This window comes from Peromyscus californicus, unplaced genomic scaffold (assembly GCF_007827085.1).
Source record: "Peromyscus californicus insignis strain IS unplaced genomic scaffold, ASM782708v3 Scaffold_8__1_contigs__length_139910024, whole genome shotgun sequence".
NCBI classification, from domain to species: domain Eukaryota; kingdom Metazoa; phylum Chordata; class Mammalia; order Rodentia; family Cricetidae; genus Peromyscus; species Peromyscus californicus.
Window position 1 is genome coordinate 19,735,949 of NW_026294606.1, and position 26,629 is coordinate 19,762,577.

General features: G+C 44.6%; 1 pseudogene; it reads left to right on the forward strand.

Moving 5' to 3' along the window:
* Positions 1-1,505: 1,505 nt before the first annotated feature.
* Positions 1,506-26,422, forward strand: LOC128103797 (40S ribosomal protein S21-like; annotated as a pseudogene).
* Positions 26,423-26,629: the final 207 nt, after the last annotated feature.

Genomic DNA, 26,629 nt, shown 5'->3' on the forward strand with positions numbered 1-26,629 from the left:
ACACTGCGCTACACCTTTCCCAGACCCTGTTACCTATCCCTTCACTTGTGAGTTACCCCACAAAATAAACCTCCCTTTTAACTACGTGGAGTGGCCTTAATAATTTCACTAATACCCTGAGGAGGTGAGTCAGTGGGTAACACACTTCTGGGACCCACATGGTAGAGAGGAGAGAACTGGCTGGGCAGTGGGGGTGCACACCTGTAATCCTGGCACTCAGGAGGCAGAAGCAGAGAGATCTCTGTGAGTTCGAGGCCAGCCTAGTCTACAGAGTGATTTCCAGGTCAGCCAGAGCTGTTGCACAGAGAAATCCTGTCTCAAAAAAAAAAAGAGAGAGAGAGAGAAGAGAACTGACTCCGGAAAGTTGTACTCTGACCTCTCTTTAAAACAAAACAATTAAGTCTGTCCTCTCCTTCCGTCTTCCGTCTTGTTAAGGTAAGGTCTCTCTCTCTCTTTTTTTTTTTTTTGCTGTGCTGTGCCCTCAAGGCTGCTGGCCTGCTAGCTTTGGAGTGATTCTCCTGTCTTTGCTCGAATATCACCTTTGGAGTGATGGGATCACTGTCACTCTTCTCCTTGTTTTATTTGGTCTCCCGGAATGGAACTCGGTGGTCAAGCTCCTGGCATGTGATTTTGCACACCGATTTTGCTACCTCCCTGGCCACTAGTTACTTCTTGTCGTTGGAACAACAGGCCTGACCAATGCAATTTAAGGAAAGGAGGGTTTCTGTCAACTCCCCGAGGGGATGTGGTCCATCATGACCGGAAACCTAGGAGGGGAGAAATAACTGCAGTGGCTCTGAGATGGCTGGTTACCTTGTCTTTACAGGAAGGGGAAGAGGGGGAGGGGAAGGGAGTGGGGGGGCCAGAGAGGGGGAGGAGGGAAGGAGGGAGAGAGGGCAAGAGAGGGAGAAGGAGAGAGACAGAGAGAGGCAGAGACAGAACACATGCTCACCTGAGTGGCTTCGGGCTTCTTCCTTTCTCATTCAGCCTGGAACACTCGCCCATGGGATAGTGCCGTGAACATTCAAGTTGAGTCCTCTCCTCGGTTACACATTTCTGGAAACACACTTACTCATGTCTGAGGTGTGTTTTCTAGATGTTTCTAAGTATCACCAAGCTGACAATGAAGACTGTCCTTTCTTTTAAAATTTAAAATCATTCTTATACGTATGTACGTAAGTACGTGCGTGCTTGCGTGCCTGTGTGTGTGTTAGAGTGCACAGCCATCATGTGGAGGTCAAAGGACAAACTGGCGGAGCAGGTTCTCCTTCTACCACGTGGGTCCCAGGTGTTGAACTCAGTTCCTCATTCTTGGTGGCAAGCACCTTGACCTGCTGAACTGTAGGAGAGGTGTGAGGAGAGCCTAGGGGAACATTCGACCCAGGACATATGTGGAACGGAAGAGCAGAACAGAGGGCTCAGGTGTGGTGGCTCATACCTGTCATCTCAGCACACAGAGGGTAAGGCAGGAGGCTTCTACTGCATTCAGGGCCAGCCTAGGCTACATGGCGAGCCCAGTCAACCTGGGCTACAACGTGAAGCTTGTTTCTAAACCAAACCAAGCAAAACAAAGCACAAAAGAGAAGCAGAGGGACGAGCCATGGGAAGAGGAGACAGTGCTGCAGACCCAGCCAGGAGCCCGCGGGAGAGGTAAGCCAAGGAGCAAGTGACATACACGCAGTGGCAGGTGACAACAGACATTCTGGCGAACAGAAGGGCACTCGGGGAGCAGAGCCAAAGCCACATAGGGTTGACTTTTTTTTTTTTAAGGATTAGGAACGAATCATCACCTTCATAAGCTTCGATGCACATGCCATATGTCAGGTATCAGTTGAGTGGAAAGCAGGCAGCGAGCCCCAGAATGGGTCCTTCCTTCAGCCTCACTCCATCCCGCCGGGTTGTGGGAGAGCCCTTAGGTTTGGATTCCCCGCGAGAAGATCTCAGGCTTGTAGGCGTCTCTGGTGGCATGGTCCTCACCCACTCCTTCCTATGAAGTGAAATGCAAACTCATCTCAACCTCATATAAACTCAAACCCTGTAAACCCTCCGAACAGTGCTGAGGTTAGCCGAGAAGAGGAAGTTAGCTGTGCCACTAATAACAGATTCCACCGTGAAGGCTCCGTAAACACTCCGTAATTAATTACAGAGAAAAAGGGGATCAGGGTACTTATTTAGGTCAGAGACTCCTTTGAAAATCTAATGGAAGCAATGGACCTCTCTACCCAGGAAGAAAGCGTGTGTGTATACACATGCCAGATTTTATTGATGTCTGGCTATCATGAAAATCTTGAGATCAAGGCCGTGAGGGTCCACAGACACCTGGTGAGGAGCCCTGACCGACATACTTTGACATCTGTAATCCTGTTTATTCAGACCAACTCTTGGATATAGATAGCTGCTCCCAGCATCAGACAGAGGGGGAGACTGAGGCAAGAGGCTAACTGAGTGGGTCCCATATAAGCTAGAAGGCAGCAAGAAGCTCAACTGAGACCTGGAATTTCAAGGTCAGTTTTGTTCTGTCTTCCCCTGGCAATTTGAAACCTGTTGTTAGAAAGATAACCTATTGATTGATTATGCTAAGGGGCCCAGGCTTACAATCTTTCTCTAATATACTCTATGCTGGCCGCATGTATTTTATTTTAAAAAGAGTTTATTTTTATTTTGTATCCACTAGTGTTTTTGCTGCACCTCTATGTGTACACCACATACATGCCTGGTGTCTGTGGAGTCAGAAGAGGGCATAGGGTCCCCTGGAACTGAAGTTACACAGGGTTGTGAGTTGCTGTGTGGGGGTTGGGAAAAGGCTTTGGGACCTCTGGCAAGTGCGGCCAGTGGTCTTAAGTGCGGAGACATCTCTCCAGCAACAGGATCTTTTCTTTCTTTTAATAAGGAAAAAGTGTGAGCTGGGTGTGGTAGCGCACGCCTTTACTCCCAGCACTCCGGAGGCACAGGCAGGCAGATCTCTGTGAGTTTGTGGCCAGCCTGGTCTACATACTGAGTTCCAGGACAGCCAGGGCTACATAGTGAGATCCTGTCTAAAACAATAAACAAACAAACAAACAAACAAACAAACAAATAAATAACAAGTAAAAGGTCAGTTTTTACCTAGTTTTACATAGATATAAAATGTGCTTATGGGGTTGGGGATTTAGCTTAGTGGTAGAGCCCTGGGTTCGGTCCTCAGCTCTGGAAAAAAAAAAAAAGCTTATCATAGTAAGTTTGCAGTATCCCTGTGGTAACACTCTGTACTGTCAAAACCCCCAAACTTATCCATTGACAGTCTCACCCCCAGCTCGACCTCATTCAACATGAGGACTCTCTGTCACTGTTTAATGCTATGCTTGTCATGCCAGGCTGGCTGGCCCAAGAGCGTCTCAATATTCTCGCTCTGCCCCTCAGCCTGCCATCCCACCAAGACAGCTGGGCTTCTGTACCCAGCTTTATGTGGATCCTGGAAAGTCAAACTCAAGTCCTTCTGTCCAAACTCTTTACCTACCCAGTCATCTTCTCAGTGCTCCCACCTCCTCTTCGTTTGGAGCCAGAGTCTCATGTGGCCTCAAACTCACTAGATAGCCCAGGCTGTCCTTGAACTCCTGATGTTCCTGCCTCTGCCTCTCACCTGCTGCGATTATAGGTATACACCACCACACCTGTTTGAATCCACAGTTTCTAAGATTGATCAGAATGTTAGAATGAATTGTATTAATCCTCGTGATGGTCCTCAAGAAGAGTATTCTTTTTAGGTCCCTGTGCATACTTGGCAAGTAATCTACCACTGAACTATATCCCTAGCCCTCAAAAACAGTATTGTCTCTTGGTACCTGGATTCACGGGCCGGCCCTTCTTGGGACCAGCACAGTGTCTTTGCCTTCCTCCTTCCCAGTGGTTTGCTTAAGGAGTTGATGGTTGCTGCTGAAAGCCAGACACCCGAACAGATCCAGGGATGAAGAAGGTGGAGGTGGAGGGAAGAGTAGTGGTGCACACTTTTACTCCCAGAACCCTGGAGGCAGAGGCAGGCAGGTCGTTGTGATTTTGAGGCCAGCCTGGTCTACACAGAAAGCTGTAGACTAGCCAGAGCTACATAGTTAGACCATGTCTCATAAAAACAATGAACAAGAAAGGCACGGGTGTACACAGGAGCCTGTGTGGTTGAAACGAAGTGTCCTAACACAAAAACAAATACAAACAAGCAAAGAAATGGCTGAATAAATCTGTCAAATGCAGCTTAAGGACCTCCATTGTCTTGGGAGGTAACCACACTACTTACTAAACAGATGCTTGACCTCGCTGGGTGATAATAGAGGCTGTTCCTAGAATGTTTAAGCGTGACACACACTGCCCTAGAAGTTCATCATCATGCCCCTGAAATTCTAAAGCTTTTGCTTGTCGTCTGTTGTCGGCGACGGCACCTCAGGAAGTGTATTCTGGCAGGTCTCTTTCCATTCGTACACAGGTCAAAGGGGTTGAACCCAGGTCACCATACTTGCGCGCAGCAAGTACCTTTAGGTGCTGAGTCATCTCTTCAGTCCCCAGTTTCCTATACATTCTGCTGCTTCTCTTCAACTGGAGAGCTGTGACAAGTACCGTATGGGTGATCTCTTTAGTGAAAATGAGCAAACTAGAGCCTAGGGTAGTTTTTGCAAAAGCACCATTATCATCACTCTAGGTTTGGTATAAAGGCTACTGCTGATTTAGTAGGTATGGGGAGTGGCTCGCCGGCCCACATTTCTCACAAGTTGCTGGGGGCTCTGTTGATGCTGACGGTCTATGGATTACACTGGGAAGAGTAGGGCATCAAGAGGTCGCTGACCAGTCATTAAGGATGGATGGTAGGAAAGGGGGTCATCCATGCCATTCCAGGAGTGTGAAGCTGGCAACGTCTATACGGTTGTAGCTAACAGAACACCTGAGAGTTCTATTTTTACATTGTCAATTCTCTCTCCTTATCCATACACATAATTTCCTAGGACTGTTAATTATTGTCACTCATCTCAACTGCTTTGAAATTCCCTCGCTAAGGGGTATGACTGAATGGCTATAAATATGCTGCTGCTGAGGAGGTTAGAGAGACCTAAGAGAAAGGACTACACCAACGCCCTGTGGTGTCAAGATACAAAGCAGATGGCCTATGTCCTAGCGCTCCTGACTTAGCGCCTCAGAACCTGCTGGGACGATTGTTCATGCCTTTATTCACTCAATTGTTCAACTCTGTGCCTAGCTCTGTTTGCTGAGAGGCCTCGAGGGGGCTGATGCAGGGGTGGTGGGGAGGGGGGTGGGTAGAGGGACATTTTGACCTGAACTTGAACTCTGATTTGGAAAGCAGCTTTTTAAAAACTAGTTAACTCTGAGCTAGAACAAAAGAAAATCCAGGGTCTGGGTTACACATAGGATTTGAATAACTGTAGCAAAGACGTTCAGTAGAGGCGACTGATGAAGTGTCACTGACGTGTGGATAGATGTTACACATGCTTTGGGGTAAACCACAGTCCATGTGTGCACTTTTGCAGCAGTTTTTCAAGCAGAGAGGTCACGTAGATAAGATCTAACGTAATCAAGACACAGGCCAACATACCATTTCAGGAGAATGACAAAACTCTATTCAACCCACACTTGGCCAACTTACCGTATTGGAAGTATTTGCAGAGAGAGATAAGATTTAAAAATTACAGTTATTATTTGGTGTTCCATCCAACTAAAATGGAAAGGGCCTTCAAGTTTGCCAGAGATGAGATTGTTAATGGAGAGGAAGAGAGAGAAAAAATAATTGTGATTCAAACCCCTATTATAACCCTATATATAAGATAGAGCATGAGCAGCAATGAAGATGGAGTTCTTGACCTCTTGGGGGGCCTCCCTCTCATTCATTGAACAGAATTTGGGACCAGAATCTTTTCAGAGGGTATTCCCACTACCTTCCAGTAGTCTCACAACCAGTGGTCCCTGCCATGACTTTATAGTTAGTAAATTGAGATGTAGAGAAGGAAAGAGAGTAGCTTGCCCAATGTGTCTTAGCTCATAAGCTGCAGTCCCATTTGAATCTGGGTATTTGGAAACTGTCTATGCAGTGGGTTGATATTTTGTGTGTGATCTAACAGGTAAAGCTTGCCTGAAGATCAGAGGGCAAAGTCAGCCACTAGATAGATAGCCATAGAGACCAGGCAGCGGTGGCACACACCTTTAATCCCAGCACTTGGGATCTCATGCCTTTGCTCCCAGTACTAGGGAGGCACACACATCTTTAATCCCAGCACCAGGAAGGTTGGGACAGGAAGTGATATGGCTGGGCAGAGAAAAGGAATATAAGGCAGGAGGAGAAAGGAGCTCACCCCCTTTCGTCTGAGGATTTCATAGAGGTAAGAACTAGTGGCTGGCTGCTCTGCTTCTCTTTATTTGTTAGAGCATACACAAAATATCACCATAATTCATCTGTTATCTGCCTGATGAGGGTGGCCATTCATGCCAAGGACACTTCAGTGTGTCTTGGGAGAAATGACTCTAAACCAATGGTTTTGGGACAGTGCAATGATCCTGCATTAGTGGATCTAATGATGTCATCTATCTTAGGGATGAAGGACAGTGTCTGTGAATTCCTAGAAGGGTGCACACTAGGGCTGAAACTGAGACAGGAAGATCCCTGATCTACATCATCCTGAGCTACATCAGCAGATCTAGCTTTACCACAACACACACACACATACACACACACACACACACACACACACACACACACACACACACACACACGTAGAAAGGAAAAAATGAAAGAAAAGAAGGAGATAGATTTATAAAAGGAAGGAAGTTAAGGCCCTGGTATGAAGTATTCAGTTCAATTTTTCTCCTCCTTTTTTGAGTCAGGTCCCTGTGCTAGTTAGCTTTCTGCTGCAATGACAAACACCATGACCAAAAGCAACTAGGGGCGGGGAAAGGTTTATTTCCACTTAGAGTCCACCAGGAAGGGAAGTCGGGGCAGGAAGGCAACTCAAGGTTGGAACCTGGAGGCAGGAACTGAAGCAGAGGCCATAGAGGAAGGCTGCTTACTGGCTTGCTCCCCATGGCTTGTTCAGTCTGCTTTCTTTTCTCTCTCTCTCTCTCTCTCTCTCTCTCTCTCTCTCTCTCTCTCTCTCTCTCTCTCTTTAAAATTTATTTAATGTTTATTTTATGTGCATTGGTGTGAAGGTATCAGATCCCATGGAACAGGAGTTACAGACAGCTATAAGCTGTCATGTGGGTGCTGGGAATTGAACCAGGGTCCTCTGGAAGAACAGCCAATGCTTTTTTTTTTTGGTTTTTTTTTTTTTTTTTTTTTTTTTTTTTTTTGTATTTTTCGAGACAGGGTTTCTCTGTGTAGCTTTGCGCCTTTCCTGGAACTCACTTGGTAGTCCAGGCTGGCCTTGAACTCATAGAGATCCTCCTGGCTCTGCCTCCCGAGTGCTGGGATTAAAGGCGTGCGCCACCACCGCCCGGCTTTTTGGTTTTTTTTGAGACAGGGTTTCTCTGTGTAGATTTGGTGCCTGTCCTGGATCTCGCTCTGTTGTAGACCAGGCTGGCCTCAAATTCACAGAGATCCCTTTGCCTCTGCCTCCCAAGTGCTGGGTTTAAAGGCGTGTACCACCTCCGCCCGGCTAGGTAGCCTATTTTTTAAAATTTTTTATGTGTATTGGTGTTTCTCCTGCTTGTATGTCTGTGTTCATCATGCATGCCTGGTACCTGAGGAGGTCAGAAGAGGGAATAAGGATCCCCTGGAATTGAAGTTAAAGATGGTTATGAACTGCCATGTGGGTGTTCTGGGAGTTGGGTCTGCATTCTCTGCAAGAGCAGCCAGTGCTCTTAACTGCTGAGCCATCTCTCCAGCTCCTGTCCTTTTTTTTTTTTAAAGGTGTGATGGTCTTCTGGGAGGTGAAACTTAAAAGTAGGTAGGTGATGCTAAGGACTATTTGTGGACCTGGCAGAGGGCTAAAGGATTATACAGATTCGTAGAAACAAACCACGAAAGAACTACAGTTCAAACAGCCTCGAGTTTAACTCTCAGTCTAACCACTGAGCAGAAACAGACAAGTTATTCAGCTCTTTGAGAAGCAATTTCTTCAGCTGCAGTGTGACTAAGCTGGGTGCAGTGACATGTATCTATAATCCTAGCAGTTCAGGAGGCTGAGGCAGGAGGATAGATCACTTGAGCCCAGGAGGAGAGCCTGAGCAACATGAATGCCCCAGTCTCAAAACAAGAGAGCAGTGACAACAGCAGAAAGAGGACATAGTCTGCCTTTCATGAGGGGTAGCTGATGTGGCATGTAAGAGAGGGCAAAGCAGGATGTCTGCAGTAATAGACTCTGAGAGCATGGCGATGTACTGAAAGATTATTTATCTGGGATTTCAGTCTTGACAAAGAAATACAAGGAAATTATGATGGGCTGGAGAGATGGCTCAGAGGTTAAGAGCACTGACTGTTCTTCCAGAGGTCCTGAGTTCAATTCCCAGCACCCACATGGTGGCTCACAACCATCGGTAACGAGATCTGGTGCCCTCTTCTGTGTACATAATAAATAAATCAATCTTAAAAAAAAAAAAGGAAATTATGAAATGGTTCTACAAGATTTTTAGAATGTGATCATCCCATTCAAAAAATAAAGCTTCTTTAATAACCGAAGAACTCTCTCTTGTGGTCTTTGGGTTGAGGGGGTGGAGGCCGTATCTGTGAGATGCAGTGATGTCACAGAGATTCCATGGGTACCACACACAGAGTCTGGTCCTGGATGACTAATTTATTTTGATGGGCAACAGCTGTGTTAAAGCTTTAAATTACTAGTGGGCAAGCATGTGTCACAAGAAATGAGCTTGAATTTGCTCTACAACACATGGATGCGGGAAACTCTTTTATTTAATTTTTCTAAATCAAATTGAATTTGGCTTCTTGGAAGCCATCTCCTAGGGTGGGTAATTTGACCAATATCAGTTATTGGGCTAGAGATATAGCTCTTTGGTAGAGCACTTGAGTATCATGTACAAGGCATGAATTCAATCCCTAATGTCACACACACACACACACACACACACACACACACTGAGTTGCCTATGGTGGGCCTCTCCATATACTTCAATTTGTTTAGGCTTTTCTGGTTCAAAGTTTGATCCTTAACCTTGCCTCATATATCTATATATATCTTGGAAAAAAATATATGTATATATATATTCAATGCCAGCCTGGCCTAAGTTAGTGAGATCCCATCTCAAAGAAACAAGGGCTGGCAGTGCAGCTCAGTGGTCCAGCAGTTGACTTGTGTAAATAAGGGCCTGGGTTTGATCTCTAGTAATTAAGAGAGAGAGAGAGAGAGAGAGAGAGAGAGAGAGAGAGAGAGAGAGAATCAAGAACCCCTCAAAATGCCAGAAAAACTCTGAGTTGTAACTCCTATGTCCCCTGGGCTTGGTTTTAGTCAGTCAGAAGTCCCGCCATGGCTGGGGACATATGGCTGGGGACATATGGCTGGGGACATGGTGGGTCAGGGCCTGCCACTGTCAAAGCACCAGCATCCATTTTTATTCTCTCAGAACCAACCCTACCCCAGATCCTGGAGGCAGGTCCCAAATGTGCTCCAGCCTGAGATTGTTGTTTCAAAGAGAGAGAGGCAACTCCAGGCCAGGATGACCTCTGCTTTCAGCAGATTCCATGACATGGGCATCGGGTGTGATTGGCCAGTGACTCCTTTCAGAAAGAGAAACACTCAGTCAGGAAATGAACACTGGCCAGCAGCTCCATTCAACATGGGGAGACACTAGAAAATAGTAAAATCCAAGTCTTCTTCTCTGTAGTCAGAGCTATATAGAGGAGACCCTATCCAAAAAATAAAAGTTCAGATCCATGTTCAAGCTGCACTCCTGAACCTGTCTGTATTTTCACACTATGAAATAACTGGTATAAGTGGACTACTAGAACTCTTTTAGCCCAAGCATCACTTTCTTTCCTCAGCCAGAAGTGTGTCCTCATTAGTATTTGGCTGGAGCCTCCAGCTCACTCCTGCTTGATCCAGAAAGCCCCATTCCTGTCTCTCCAAACCCTGCCCACTCAGAGATCTCTGAAAAAAGGGAAGGCACCAAAGAGCCCAGTCCTGAATTCTTGGTGGTTATTGTAGTCCTCTCCTAAAGTTGCCAGCAGCCCAAGTCCCCGCACAAGCATTCCAACTTTTGACCATACTTGGGCACAAATGCAACTTGTGGTGGACATGTCATCACCTCTCACCCACAGGCTATATAAGCTCCCTGCTTTAGTTTGGGCGTGTGACTTCTCCAGGCCCAATCTCTGGGGCTGGAGGGCTCACCCAGGAGTTGCTTTGCTCAAATAAACCTGTTCTTTGACTTTTTCAATTTCGCTTGATCTGGCTTATTGCATTGGTGGAGAAACTTATTATTGGGGTACAGAAAAACCTATTAATTGAGACAAAAGCATCTTAAACAGATGTAAAAACATATGTACAGTATAACAAAAAACCTTAAATTTCTATCAATATATAAAAATATCTTAAACAAAAGTAGAAGCATATATACAGTATAACAAAAATAATCTTAAATTTTTACCAACATACAGGAACCCATACCATTGTAAATTATTTAAGACTGATAGTTGCTTTTTTAGTTTGAAAGTAGATTTAATAATCTATGTTTTTATCCTATCATGTCTATCCCCCTTTTTCTTTTCTGAACGAGACTCCTGAATCTAATCTCTTTTGTTCAGCCCCATACCCTATAACAACTTGTAACCAACCCACTGTAAGATGACAAATATCCGTAACTCTGAGAAAGACCAAAAGCCACCCATCCCACCTCTTGGTAAAGTGGATATCATGTTTTAAATTTCTTCCTGCTGTCTGGGGGGGGGGGGGGTGATGGCATCTCAAGGGGATGTAAACAGACACTTCCTGTCCTGATTGCCTGATTCCAAATAATCACTCAGAGACTTAATATTACTTATAAATGCTTAGTCGATAGCTCAGGTTTGTTACTAGCTAACTCTTACTCTTAAATTAACCCATAATTCTTATCTATGTTTAGCCAAGTGGTTTGGTCCCTTTTCTCAGTATGACATTCTCATCTTGCCTCTCTGTGTTTGTTGGTGACTCTGACATGGCTCATCTTCTTCTCATCATCCTTAGTTTGGTCGCCCCACCTATACTTCCTGCCTTGCTACTGGCCAATCAACATTTTATTAAACCAATTCCAGTGACAAATCTTTGTAGTGTACAAGAGGATTATTCCACAGCCAGGGTACCCTGAGAAAACCGAAACAATGGTCAAGTCTCAGGAGAACTAGCTTCATCATTTGATCCCCAAGCTACCTATCTCGGCACTGTCCTGAGCAGTTTGCTGTCTAAAGCTGATCTTTGGGGGGTCTTTATCGATTTAGTGGTGTCATCAGGCGGAATCATCATTGGGGCCCCATCGTCTTTTTAAAGACTTCAGAGATTGCTGTTAGGAAATTTTATTGTTCAACTTAGAAAACTTAAACATATTAAATGTCATATGTTGTAAATCTTGGGAGATTAAGGAGTCATGATCTATTAAAGACATCAGGATATCCAGGCTTAATTTCTAAATATCTGTGTAAACTAGATTCTGAAATCACATACAGGAAGTTACATGAAGCCTAAAGTTAGAATTGGTTAGTACTGAACAATATCATCAGTATCAAAACAGAATGTTTAAATTTTGAAATAGTACTTATACTGAAAAAAAAGTTTTTTTTTGAAGAGTCAAAGTAAATTTCAGGGGAATGAGATTAATGACAATATAATAGTCCTTAGATTTTGATTTCTTCTGTCCCATACCAGATGGCTCTTCTGATATGAGAAGAGACTTTGAATTTTCTTTTAACAAACATGCTCAGGTTTGTTAACCACTGAGCCATCTCTCCAGCCCCACCTTTTCTTTCTGTAAAGTCCATTCCCAATGAAAACTCCGCTTCTTGGCCTAAGATGCTCTTCTCAGTTGGCTAGCGGACCAGTGACAGACTTCCCGTGACAGGAACCCCTAATTTGGCCTGATTGTACTAGAAAGGTAACAACAGAGATGCTGTCTTTGACATGTTTGGCTAAGTGAGCTGTTGTGAATTTGTTTACTGCAGGAGGTCACACATTTATTAAATAGATCCAAGGCAAAAACAATTTTATAACTCTTTTGTACATAGCTGTTATATGTAGCTCAATCTGTCTTTAAGTAGGGGTAAATTACCCTTGGGGAAAGAAAAATAAGATGATCTTAGATCATTTCATTTAAATATCTTGTTTAGATAAACTTGTTTAAAATGGAAAAAAAAAAAAAAAAGGCTCCGAGGCCAGGCATGGTGGTGTACACCGTTAATCCCAGCACTCAGGAGGCAGAAGCAGGAGAATCTCTATGAGTTCAAGGTCAGTTTGGTCTTCACATCAAGTTCCATGCTACCTGGGCTACACAGTGAGATTTTTGTCTCAAAATAAACAACAAAGACCAAAACAAAACAAAACAAACAAGCAAACAAAGAGCACCAAAGACCACTCAAAAACTCAACATGAAGTGTTTCAGGATAAGCATTCCTTACTTTCTGGGTTTTAGCTTTTGTTGTTATGTGACAGTCTCTCTATATAGCCAAGGCTGGTCTGGAATTTGTGACCCTCTTGCCCCAGCTTTCTGAGTAACTAGATAGCAAGAGTTAGCCACCGTGTCCAGTTTTCTAGGCTTTGTTATTTTTTTCCAAAGATAAGGTAATTTATTTATCTTTAAGCATGTTAAACATGCTCTCTTACCACTGAGCCCCAATGGTGAATTTATTTTTTTAAAAATATTTTTTATTTTCTTTGAAACAGGATCAGCTTTGAACTTATGAAGATCTACCTGCCTCTACCTCCCAAATGCTGGGGTTAAAGGTATGCACCACCATACCAGCTGTCATTTTTTTTTCTTTTAAACTTTATTTTATGTGCATTGGTGTGAAGGTGTCAGATCCCCTGGAACTGGAATTACAGACAGTTGTGAGCTGCTATGTGGGTGCTGGGGTCTTCTGGAAGAGCAGCCAGTGCTCTTAACCGCTGGGCCATCTCTCCAGTCCTGGCTGTCATTTTTAAAAGTTTAATTAAATTAATTAATTAAATTTGAGACAGGGTCTCATAAATCCCAAGACTGGTTCCAATTCACTACCAGCCAGGGGGGTGGGGGGGGTGGGGGGGAGGGAGGACGATGGACACGCGACCTATAAAAGCAGATTCCACCTGTTCCCTACTCTCTCTTCTGCACTATTCGTTTCCAGTAGGCATGGTCCCCCTTTCCCTCCCCTAATAAATCTCTTGTAGTGGGTTTCCATATATCTGTGTTCTTTCTAGGCCTGTAAATAGCGCTGCAAATAAATAACAGTTTCACTGTGCAGCCCTGGCCGACCTGGTTCTTGTTGTGTAGACCAAGCCGGCCCAAGATTCCCAGAGATCTGCTTGCCTCTGGCTCTGCCTCTGCTGGAATTAAAGATGTGTGCTATCATACCCAAGTCTGTTTTTGTTTTTGAGACAGAGTCTCATGTAGCTCAGGCTAGCCTTGAATTAGTTGTGTAGAAGACACTAACCTGATCCCCTGATCCCCCTACCTGTACTTCCTAAATGTTGGGATTATAGGTGTCTACTACCATTCCTATTTTTTATTTTTCTTCTAATTAAAAAAAAAAAAAAAAGGGTGGGTTTGGGGGCTGGCACTTGTCCCTGGGCCTGACAACTTGCGTTTGGTTTGTGAGACCTGCATAATGGAAGAAGAGAGCCAACATGCCATAGTACACACATAGGGAGGTCAGAGGACAATTGTGGAGCTGGCTCCCTTCTCCTTTTATGTGGGTTCTAGGCATTAGACTCAGGTCGTTAGACTTGATTACAAGTTCCTTTACTGATTGAACCGTCTTGCTGTCCCTAGTTCTGATGTCTTGAGACAAGAATTCACTTACTTATCCCAGGTTGGCCTGGAACTCACTGGGCATCCTAGGCTGCCCTGGACCACACATCAGTCTTCTTGCCTTAGCTTCTTGGGAGCTAGGATTGCGGACTTAGTGTCTGAGCAAGGATTGAATTTAAAAATCAACTTGTGGACTGTGGCACGTGTCTGAGGCAGAGAGTGCCTGGCATGCGTAAGGTCCAGCACTGACGGCAAAGAACAGTAACAGACACATCGATTTGTACTTGGTATCTGTATGTACATGTATGTACAAATTGTACAATACAATTTGTACCTGTACTATGAAGTCTCTCAGGTGAACCGTGTGACCATTGCCTTGGTCTAATCTCTACTGATCACTTTTCCTATCTCCACGAGTCTTAAAATAAGGAGACCCAACATTCAGCTAGATCTGCTGTTCAGTTGGCTCAGGCAGAGTTTTCAGGTGAGCCCATGGGCTTCAGGCCCAAGGTAAAGGCTCTGTTTCTCATTTCAACCTTGTCAAGCTAAGAATGATTTGATTGCTCCTGAATTTTGCATATGTCAGCATAGCAGAAGCTTAGTCATGCAAATCCTTGTCACTTAGCCTGTCCCTAGCCCAGGAAGACATAGTTGTGTTTTCATATTTTATCTGTGTTTGGAGTTGAAAGCACGCTTTTCTTTTGTGTTTAGAGAACAGATGTCAGGACCATGTTTAAAGCACATAACCCAGGGAGTGAAAAATGTTTTTCTGCTTTTGAAAGAAAGAGACTCCATGATAATGAATTCAGTCTGCCAGTTTGTATTTTCAAGGAATATTTTAACTGTTTCGGGACTTCCCCCACACCTACCCCTTTAAGCATCTCCCTCACATGGACAGTGAAGGCCAAAGTCCTTTTGGTCTAACAGTTTCTTTGTTGTCTCCCTGAGAGGGCCATATATAAGCCCGTCTTTCAAGGATTGAGAGTCCCTTAGAACTTCAGGGCTCTGTGTTAGGTCGTCATTTATCCAACAAAGAGCACACGAGGGAAGCTGGAATGGACACATTTATTCTGAAGATTTTCACCAGGACGAACCGGTTAGTGCTTCGGGAAAATCAGCTGGGGAGGTGGCCAGGGAGGGCAGAAGACATATGTCTCTCTGAGGAAGTGCAGGTGACTGACTAGGCGGGCACTGAAGGGAAAGTGGGAGAACAGATGGTCCAGGATCCCCATCCAATGTGATTCGGAGTAGGATGATGATGACCTCGCCCAACAGGAGGGTGGATAAAGGTCACGAGCCTATTTGCACACACCTGGCAACCATTTGCAATATTTGTCTCTGTCAAACTTCTGGTTAGATGTGGAACAGTTTGTTCTTAGCCAGGAGAGGTGTGGTCTCTCACTTCATCTTAGGAGACCAAGTTACTGTGGCAGGTGAAGGTAAGAGGCAACTCAACTGTAGTCAAATACACTGGAATGGTGCTGGGTGTGGTAAGACCCTTCTGCAATCCTAGCACTGTGGAGGCAGAAGGAGAGGCATCTGGAGTTCCAGGCCAGCCTGGCCTATGTGATGAGACCCCATCCCATCCTGGGTTAGCTACTTTCCTTGGTACTGTGACCAAGTCACTGATGGAAACAATGTAAGGGAAGATTCATTTTGCTTCATAGTTTGGGAGACTACACTCCATCACAGTAGGGTATGTTATGGTGGAGTTCGTGGTGGCAGGAGGGTCTCATATGGTGGATAGAAGTTCTCACATCTCAATGGACCAGGAAGCAGAGAGCTAGAACGTAGCTAGAGGTAGGGTATAAGCCATAAAGTCCAGCCCTCTAGGGGCTTCCATTCTCCAGTTAGGCCCCACTTCCTAAATAAAGTGAGATCCTAATTAGTCTTAACAATAAAAACCTGGAGTCAGCTATTGAGGGTGAAAGCTGAAAGATCAGAGAAGCAGCAGTAGCCGCCACCTGAAACTTATCTCTAAGAAACCTCAGACTGAATGGGGGGCTTAAGATCCTGTCTCTACAAATCCTCAGACTGAATGGGCCATCCTGTCTCTAAGAATCCTCAGATTGAATGGGGGTCGGGGGGGGGGGGGGGACACAGCAGGTCCTGTATCTACCTACCTTTTATTCCTGTCTCCACCTCCCTAGTGCTGGGGTTAAAGATGCGAGTCTCCCATGTGCTAGGATCAAAGACATGATCCTCCCATGTGCTGGGATCAAAGGCATGATCCTCCCATGTGCTGGGATCAAAGGCATGAGCCTTTACTGCCTGGCTCTGTTTCTCTTTTAGACTGGTTCAATCTCCTGTAGCCCAGGGTGGCCTTGAACTCCTGATTTTCCTGCTTCCTCCTCCCCAGTGCTGGGACTAAAGGTTTGTGCCACCACTGCCTGGTCTCTATGATTAACTAGTGGCTAGCTCCGCCCTCTGATCTCCAGGAAAGCTTTATTTGTCAGAACACAAACAGAATATCACAACCTTCTAAAACTGTCCCACCAGGTGGGAACCAGGGCTCAAACACATTTCATATCCAAACTATAACCCTTTGTCCCACAAAACACCCTACAAGGAAACAATCAAGGCAGAGAGCTTGTGCCTTTTGTTTGTTTTTTATTAAAATAAAATGTTTTGTTTTGTTTTTAGGACACGGTCTTTCTGTGTAGACCAGGTTGACTTTGAACTCACAGAGATCTTGTCTCTGCCTTGAGATTGCTAGGATTAAAGGCATGTGCCGCCATGCCCAGATGTTTGTTTGATTTTTGAGGCAGGGTTTCATGAATTCCAACCTAGCCTTGATCTCAGTGAGTCTGAGGATGACCCTGAACTCCTGATCATCCTGCCTCCTCCTTCCAAGTGCTGAGATTGTAAACATGAAGGACTATGCTTAGCCGGGATACACTTTGAGACTAGGACAGTTCTCTTTGTATACGGCTGAGAGACAAATATTTAGATTGATAGGTAGTTTATTTAATATCTCAATTGTCTCCTGTTTATCAATTGTTGCATTAGAGGCTGGCTTTGTGTTACATGCCTGTAATCCTTGTATTGAGGAGGTAGAGGAAGGAGAATCAAGAGCTCCCAACCTCAGTTACGTATGGAGTTCAAGACCAGCCTGTGCTACATGATGAGACTCTGTCTGAAAAGGACAAGAGCCAAGCCAGACAGAGCAGCTCATGTTTGTAATTCCAGCACCTGGAAGGCTGAGACGGGAAGATTGCCACCAATTTGAGCCCAGCTTGGGCTACAGAATGAGACTTTATCACAACAAAACAAAACAAAACAAAACAAAATGAAATGAAATAAAACAACAGAAAGTATTCCATTAGTTCACCCCATTTATTTTTTATTGTTATTATACAATGCAATTTAATTTATTGGTTCATTCATATGTTGAATTAATGCGTAAAAAATTTTTATATACTTTGTGCCACACGGTACAGGAATATGCAAAGACTGAATCAAGGTATTCCGTCCAGCAGGACCAGGAGTTAAACCCAGGTCTTTATATTATCTCCCTCCGTGGTAGCTGTATTTCACTCTTAGAAACTTTGTAAGTCAGTTTCCACATATAACCAAGGCCTAGAAGAAGACAGACAGAAGACCCAGTGACACTATAACAAACAAACATGTTTAATAACATTTTAAAAAAAAATTTTTTTTTTTTTTTTTAGCTTTCTCACGTACTGGGTGGTAACTGAGCGTCATGCTTGGGAGAAGTTACAGGAAGGTGCAAGTCCAGATTTGGAACTGGAAGCAAGCTTGTGCCTTTCATTATTCTCCTGGAAGTATCATCTGTGGGAGTCCCACAAAACTATGACTGTGGTATCCTCCTCTCCAGAAAAGCAAAGATGGAGGCGTCCAGGCCCTTCTCACGGGTCCTGGAGAATGCCCCTCTTTGTTCCTGGGATAGTGTCAAGCAGATGACCTCAGGGGCATCTACATGAATCACTGTCCTCGCAGAGACTTGTTCTAGAAGCTTCCTGGGGGAGGAAGGTAGGCAGGGCAGGAAGTCCATGGACAGTGAGAACCACGTCTGGTTACCAGTGCAGCCGACCTTCTCCCCAGCCCTCTGCTCTCTAGACAAAGGAGGGAGCATGTGTGTATCTTCAGAGCTTCTGGCTACCAAGCAGAGTGAGTGGGACTATGAAGCTGGCCCCTGCCCTTAGGAAACTTATGCTCTAGAGAAAATCTGAGTTGTACACTTGAGGGAAATAATGACAAGGTAACTCACAATTTCTCAGCCTCTGAGAGGAGATCAAAAGGGTTGTGGTACAATGGCTCGCCATGCTGGTGCCTGTTTGGATTGCCCAAGTGCTCCAGGGAGTCGTTTCGACTGGCTTGGAAGAGGAGCCAGGACTGGATTTTAGTGGCTCTTGACCTTCCCCTCCCTGCCCTGCATCTGTGTCCTCCTCAGAAGTCTGGGAATTACAGGGCTGGCTAGCTGACTCACCGAGATGTCATAAAGATGCGTGAGACATCGAGGTCTTGTTCTTTCTGCCTTTTGACAGAAAGGCACCCCTAGTGATGAATGTGGGGTGTCAGTGCTGAGGACAGCACTTTCAGCTCGGCATTTCATATGCTGCAAAACCTAATCCACTCTGTCTAAACATGGAAATCCCGTAACTCTGCCCAACTCATCACTCCACTAATCCACTTAACCTCTGGCCGATATATAATCTAAATATTTAATTTTGTCTCCTTGTTATCTGTGTTTATTCCACGTTCATTTATGGTCTGAGTCTCCTCTCTGTTTATCCACTTTGATGGACTAGAATTTAATTGAAGAACACCTCCAAAGATGTCTCATCCATTTCTTCCTCTTCTGGCACCTGGTACCTAACTTGACACATCGTAAGTACAGATGTTTGAAGTTGATGAGCAGGCCCCTCTCCAAGTCATTTTCTTCCTTCCTTTCTTTCTCTCTCTTTCTTTCTTTATTTTGCTTTGTTGAGACAGGGTTTCTCTGTGTAACAGCCTTAGCTGTCCTGGAACTTGCTCTGGTAGACCAGGCTGGTCTCAAACTCACAGAGATCCGCCTGCCTCTGCTTCCCAAGTGCTGGGATTAAAGGTGTGTACTACCACCACCCAGCCTTCTTCTTCTTCTGGAAAGTTCAGAGAGATATTTTGTTGATGCTCTAGAAGAATCTCATTGTTTCAAATGCCCACCCAATCCTGGTCACATCATATTTAGGGTCTTTGGCGTATAGAAGGATAACTTATAACAAAGGAAGACTGGTCTGGGAAGGAGGAAGGAGACCTGGAGTCTGATTCTGCTCCTCCAGTGAACTAGTAGTTGAGCTTGGATGAGTCACTTCAAGGTTCTGTTTCTGCTGGGCCTGGTGGCATAGGCCTGTGATACCAGCCACTCGGGAGGCTGAAGCAGGAGGCTCACAAGTTCAAAGCCTGCTTAGACCCTTACTGAGACTCTGGTTGAAAATTAAAAGATATAGATGTATATTTGCTGAGGATATAGTTGGGGGATGGAACGATTGCTGAACATATGTTAGATCCTAGTACCAATGAGAGGGGGGAAGCAACAGGGGGAGAGGTGGAGGAGGGAGAGAGGGCAGGAAGGAGGCTTTGGAGCTGGCAAGATGGCACATACACATAAATGTAACAAGCTTTGTGTTTTAAGAAAAGGGTCTTCCTAGTTTTCTCATTTTTTTTTCCCCTGGAGCTGAGGACCGAACCCAGGGCCTTGAGCTTGCTAGGCAAACGTTCTACCACTGAGCTAAATCCCCAACCCCAGTTTTCTCATCTTTTGCACGTGAACTTTAGCCTGCTTTGGCTATAATATTTTGTCTATATTTCAAGGTCATTGTGCTAATTACTTTGCATTGTTGTGATCAGAATACCTGAGAAAATAGTCCAAGGTGATGTGTGTGTGAGTGTGTGTGTGTGTGTGTGTGTGTGTGTGTATGTGTGTGTGTGTGTGTGTGTGTGTGTGTGTGTGTGTGTATGTGTGTGTGTGTGTGATTGTTTTGCCTCACCTTTGCAGAGGGTCCAGTCCATGGTCTCTTGATTCCATATGGTTGGGTGGAGCATCATGGTGGTTGGAATGTGTAGTGGGAAGATTTTTTTTTTTTAACCTCATGGTAGACAAGAAACAGAGGTCAAGGAAGGACTGGGGACCACGGATACCATTTAAAGGCGTACCCCCAGGAACAACTCCCCCATTTAGGTCTGACCTCTTAATATTCCCACCACCTTTTTAAAAAGTACCATCAATGGGACCAAGTGTTACATGGTGTGGGGGGGCACATTTCACATTCAAACCCAAATAGTCACAGTATAGGGAAAGTTTCGAGCAGAGGAGAGTGTCACCAAAGATCGGAGGAGGGTGTCACCGAAGGCAGGAATGAGCACTTCTTCCCACCTTCACCATTCCCACTCACAGGATCAGGGAGTGGGCAGAAAATGGGGTGTCTGTTCCTCTCCGCACTCCTGCTCACTGTCTGTCCTCTGCAGGCTAGGCGTGGGGCTGCAGACATCTGCTCATTCCATCTATATCAGCTCATGTTTATCCAGTCACCTGGGGGAGGTGTGTGTGTGTGTGTGTGTGTGTGTGTGTGTGTGTGTGTGTGTGTGTGCACTGATGTTGGGGAGCGGGGCCCTGATTATGCCATCGCCTCCAGATGGGCTATATTTTTACCCCTTTGCAAAACCCAAGCATGTAGGAGGTAGAAGGAGAGGAAGGAGATCCTAATTTATTGTGTAGTCATGTTTATTTTCACTCTTGGCTGCTCTAGGGCATTTCTCTTCATGTATCAGGGTCATAATTTTATTGACTTCAAGGATACTTGAAAGCCGTGTGTGTGTGTGTGTGTGTGTGTGTGTGTGTGTGTGTGTGTGTGTGTGTAAAAGGGGCTCTGTTAAGATGACCTGGGTTTCTCTTGCTCTTTTAAAATAATGTTCACTAAAATTTTTATTTTGAAACTAAGCCATCCTGGCCAAATTATGACTTCCTTCTCACAGACCAAAATCCTGACCACAGCCCTCTCCTGATTACTTTAATTGGCTTAGATAAGGATCCGGGCCTGAGCTGACTTAGCGCTTCCACGAGAAGTTCTCTTAATCATTTGCCTTCACCACTCCACACTGGTGGAATTCCTCTGCGGTCTTTAATAATAGGAGTCCTGGTAGATAATAAGACACTACGGCTCCAGCCACTATTGGCCCAGCCCTTGGTCAAGCCCGTGCCATAGTTTATATATGGGAAATAGGATCTCTACTTTAGAGACCAGGAAACTAAGGTTCAGAGAAATGAGCTGGATAGGCAGATTTTTCTTTGGGCCACCAGCTCACAAAAAAAGACACTGAGACTTAATATTAATTATGAAAACTCGGCCTTAGCTAAGGCTTGTTTCTAATTAGCTCTTATAACTTAAATCAGCCCATTTCTATAAATCTATGTGCTGTCATGTAGCTGGTGGCTTTTACCTCTCCTCCTGTATGCCTCGCTTCCTCTGCGTCGGCTTGGGGACACTGCCTTTCTTCCTCCATGAGACCTCTCTGTCTCCAGAAGTCCCGCCTAACCTTTTCTTGCCTAGCTATTGGCCATTCAGCTCTTCATTAAACCAATCACAGTGACACATCTTCACACAGTATAAAGGAATTTTCCACAACAGAGATGGGATTAAAAGGAAAGTTTGGCTGGGTCTGTTCATTGCCTGAGAATGAAACCAGTAGAAAACAGGCTATGCATTTGTTTTTTTTTTTTTTTTGTTTGTTTGTTTTGGTTTTTCGAGACAGGGTTTCTCTGTGTAGCTTTGCGCCTTTCCTGGAACTCACTTGGTAGCCCAGGCTGGCCTCGAACTCACAGCGATCCGCCTGGCTCTGCCTCCCGAGTGCTGGGATTAAAGGCGTGCGCCACCACCGCCCGGCCAGGCTATGCATTTTTAAAGACGTATTTATTTGGTTATTTTGTGTCTGTATGACATGTTGGGCAAATGCATGCCAGAATGTGTGTGTGGCGGTCAGAGGTCAGCAGAGTCAGTTCTTTTTTCCACCTTTAGCTGGGTTCTGGAGATTGAACTCATGTCCTTATACCAGAACTGTGAGTACACAAATATGAACACATGTATATGCATGCATGCTCTCCACTTGCACGCCCTCCAAGTAAATGTAATAAAAAAAAATTAAAGAGATAAAAAGAGTTTCAAATGCTTCAAATGGTGGCACATGCCTTTAAACTCAGCACTCAGGAGGCAGAGGCTGGTGGGTCTAGGCCAGCCTGGGCTACATAGTGAGCAAAACCAAACCAAACCAAACCAAAACAAAGGAGTTACATAGAAGCATTCAATGAGAAGTTTCTTTTTAAATTTTTTTTGTTCATTTGTTTTTCGAGACAAGGTTTTATCTGTGTAGCCCAGGCTGTCCTGGAACTTACTCTGTAGACCAGGCTGGCCTCGAACTCACAGAGACTCACCTGCCTCTGCCTCCTGAGTGCTGGGATTTTATTTATACATTTTTTTAAAAGGAGAAATGAAAATATTCCAAAGAGACACTTGTGTCTCTCAATCTGATTATCAAATTATTGAAACAATGGATGTCCCCCACCCCAGCCATGGGAACTTCCCCCATGGGGGAACTTGTCTCCCAGAAAGAGATTTTATACAGTTCTAACACCTTGTCAGACCACCTTACAATATGAGCTTGAGGCCTAGAAAATGATGGATCAGAAGTGGTTGTGACCACGGGTTGACCTTGATGGTCGAGTATACATGGCCCTGGGCCCTCTATTTACAATTGAGCACCCCGAAGCTGGACTTGAGGGGTTTGCTGGATCTCTTTCTCCTACTTCCTAATGTGACCACAGCTGAATAAATACCTTTTTTCTGTTTTCCACTTAAAAAGTTGAAAGATGGGACTGGAGGGATGGCTCCTCAGCTAAAAGCACTTGTTGCTCTCATAGAGGACATGGATTTGGTTCCCAGCACCCACACAGTGCCTCCATAACTCTAGATCCAGAGAACCTATTGCCTTTTCTTAAGACTTTCGTGAGTACCAAGCACACATATCATGCACACACATGCATATAGACAAAATAGACATACACATAAAATAAAATAAAATAAAATAAACAAACCTTAAAAAAAAAGCCGGGTGGTGGTGGCGCACGCCTTTAATCCCAGCACTCGGGAGGCAGAGCCAGGCGGATCTCTGTGAGTTCGAGGCCAGCCTGGGCTACCAAGTGAGTTCCAGGAAAAGGCGCAAAGCTACACAGAGAAACCCTGTCTTGAAAAACCAAAAAAAAAAAAAAAAAAAGTTAGTACTCCCTTCATTTAAAAAATGTGTTTAAAGGGAAAAATTTGATATATTTTAAAATTTGTTTTAAATTTAAAACTAGAGTTATTTGTTTAATGTGTATTTGTTGTGTGTGTATGTGTGTGTGTAAGTGTGTGTGTACATTTGGTGTGTGTGTGTGTGTGTGTATTTGGTGTAGGTGTGTGTGTGTGTGTGTGTGTGTCTGTGTGTGTGTGTGTGTCTGTGCACATACCATGGTTGGTTAAAGTGTGGCAGTCAGAGGACAAGTTGTAGATGTTGGTTCTCTCTTTCCACTAAGTGGATCCAAAGGATTGAATTCAAGCAGTCAGTTGTGGCAGCAAGTGCCTTTACCCACCCAGCCATCTTGAAAGCCTTCTTGTCCTTTCTTTTATGAGCTAGGGTCTTGCTATGTAGCCAAGGCTAGACTTGGTGTTTATTCGCAACCCAGGATATCTTCAAACATGCCTCTTGTCTCAGCCTTATACCAGCTGACATTACAAATGTGTGCTGCCATGCTCAGCTTGAGAAGTTGCCTTTGAATGAAAGCTACTGTAGACGAGTATCCAGTGGAGTAGCTGAGACTCCCACCCATTCACAAAGCCTACGCTACAGGCTTTGAGATCAAAAGTTAGATGTTCAAAGCCATCCTGACAGTGAAAGCTTGTGGCCATGTCCTCTGAAGGGGGATGGGTCTAGATGGGAGATAACTTAAACACTAAGGTCTCACGAGTCAGGGCAGCAAGATGGCTCAGAGGGTGAAGGGACCTGCTGCCAAACCTGATGACCAGAGTTCAATTCCCAGGTCCACTGTGGGGTGGGTGAGCGCGCACACACACACACACACACACACACACACACACACACACACACACACACCTCAAATAAATAAAAATAAATGAATGTAATAAAGTCTTAGGCATCCAACACAGACTAGAGTGATGGCCCTCTTTACGAGGGTGAGGACCCCTTGTTAGTACCAAAGAACTTAATGAGCCTTATGTGATGGTCATTCTACTCTTAATTATCTCATCACCGGCAGCTGCTTGGCATGCCTGTGGATTTGGAAGGTCCTTGTGATTACTCTGCAGAGACCCATGTCACAGGGCAGAAGCCACTGGAGAGAAGAAAGGAACCCTAGTTTTTCTTTTATTTGAAGATTTCATACAGAAGTACATTGTATTTTCATCTCCCCCCAACTCCTCTGTGCCCCTCAACACCTCCCTCATATTCATGATCTCTTCTTCTGTATTTATTTTTGATACACTCTCACCCCAACTGAATTCAACTAGTGTTGCCCTTATCTGTATGTGGTTGTGACCGACCTGTTAGGACTGAGGTGTGTGTGTGTGTGTGTGTGTGTGTGTGTGTGTGTGTGTGTGTGTCTATCTAAGGAAGGGGGAAAAAAACTTCCAGCAAAAACTAGTTTTCTCTCTCAGCAGCCTTGACTGTTTGTAGCTCTTCATCTAGTGGTGAGGGCTTGTGAAATTTTTCTCCATCCATGTTGGTGTGTCCATTGGTGTGGTCTTTGCAGGCCTCGGACAGTCAGCCATGTTGTTGAGAGTTGAAGGCTGTCCTGTCCAGAAGACACTCAGATGGCAGTCACTGAGCAAAGGCCTTTAGGCTCTTACAATTGTTCTGCTTCCTCTTCCTCAATGTTCCCTGAACCTCAGGTGTGGGGGGTTGTGTTATAGACGCCCCATTTGGGGCTGGGCACCCCACAGTTATTTATTCTCTGCATTTTGGTAAGCTGTAGATCTCATAATACTGTCTGTTTGCTGCAAAAAGAGGTTTATTTGATGAAGGGAGATATCACCGGCCTTACACTGGGGTTTTTGTTAGTCTGGGGCTCCTGGATGTAGGGGATCATTAGCCTGCTTTGTTAGGTAACTGCACTAAAACTCATCTGTCTATCTATCTATCTATCTATCTATCTATCTATCTATCTATCTATCTATTTATCTATCTATCTACTGTTATTTGCCTGTCTATATATGTATTTTAAAATAAGTTTATAGCCGGGCAGTGGTGGTGCACACCTTTAATCCCAGCAATTGGGAGGCAGAGGCAGGAGGAGCTCTGTGAGTTCAAGGCCAGCCTGGTCTGCAGAGGGAGTTCCAGGACAGGATCCAAAGTTACACAGAGAAATCCTGTCTCGAAAACAACAACAACAACAACAACAAAAAAAACAAAAACAAAAAAAAAAGTTTATAAAATAATATGCTTCCCTATGGCTTTTCCAAACACCCTTAGTGTTATTCCCCTCCCCCACGCCCTCACTCTATATTAGCCACCTAGTTAAGTCTTTCCCTATTTCCCCTTTCCCTCTTCATGACATCGGTGTCCTGACATTTCTCCACTCCCAACCCCACTCCTGCAGAGTTCTACTTTATTGGCTTCTGTGCTTATTCCAGGTTATGCACTCAAATCTAAAGCTTTAGATTTAGGAACCACAAATAAGAGAGAACACGTGGCATTTGTCTTTCTGGGTCTAGGTTATTTCACTCACTACAGTATTTTCAAATTCATCCATTGACATATCAATTTCAGTTTTCTTTACAGCTATATAGAATTGTACTGTGAAACCTGAGTGGGGTCTGCTATACCAGATTCAGTTGCTCTTAGTAAGCAGGTTCATGGTGAGATACTTTCCCTGATTCATTTATTCTCCTTTGCATTTGTGAACCTGGAGGTCATCATTGGGAACTGTGCTTGTCAACTTTGAAATAAATTATGTAGAAATAGAAATGAGTTCCTGGGACTTGCCTGGTTTTCCATTATTATGTATATAATTCATGTAGTAAAAATGAATGTACCCTGTACTGGGCGAGTTGGGGGGCACAAAGGCAGGAGAAGTTTAAGGTCAGCCTAGGTTATATAGTGAGACACTGTGTCAAAACAAAACAAAGCAAAAAACCCCAAGGTTAAAACAAACAAGCAAACCATCTTTCTGCACTCCCACTGGACCTGGAGCGAGCAGGCACATCCTCCACGTGCAGAACCATGACATCCTCCATGTGCAGAACCATGAGGGCAAGTTCATCAACCAACATGTGCTTTGGAAATGCTCTGAGAGCAGCCGCATCATTGGCGTCAAGGACGACACCTTCATCCAGATGAATGTGGCTGAGGCTGGCAAGGTCACGGGTGGGTTAATGGCCAGTCTGAAACCTATGCTATCTGTGGGGCCATTCGCAGGATGGGAGAGGCAGATGATTCTATTCTACGATTGGCTAATGCTCATGGAATTATTTCAAAGAACTTGTGATCAGAAGAGACCGGAGAATATTTGTCATAAATAAAAGTGAGAAAGTTAAACCAAACCAAACCAACAACAACCAAACCAAACAAACAAAAAAATCAAGCAAGCAAACACTGAGTATGGTTTGATGTTGTTGTAATCTCAGTACTTGGGAGACAGAAGCAGGAGGATCAGGAATTTGAATTTGAGGTTAGCCTGGGCTATAGGACACCC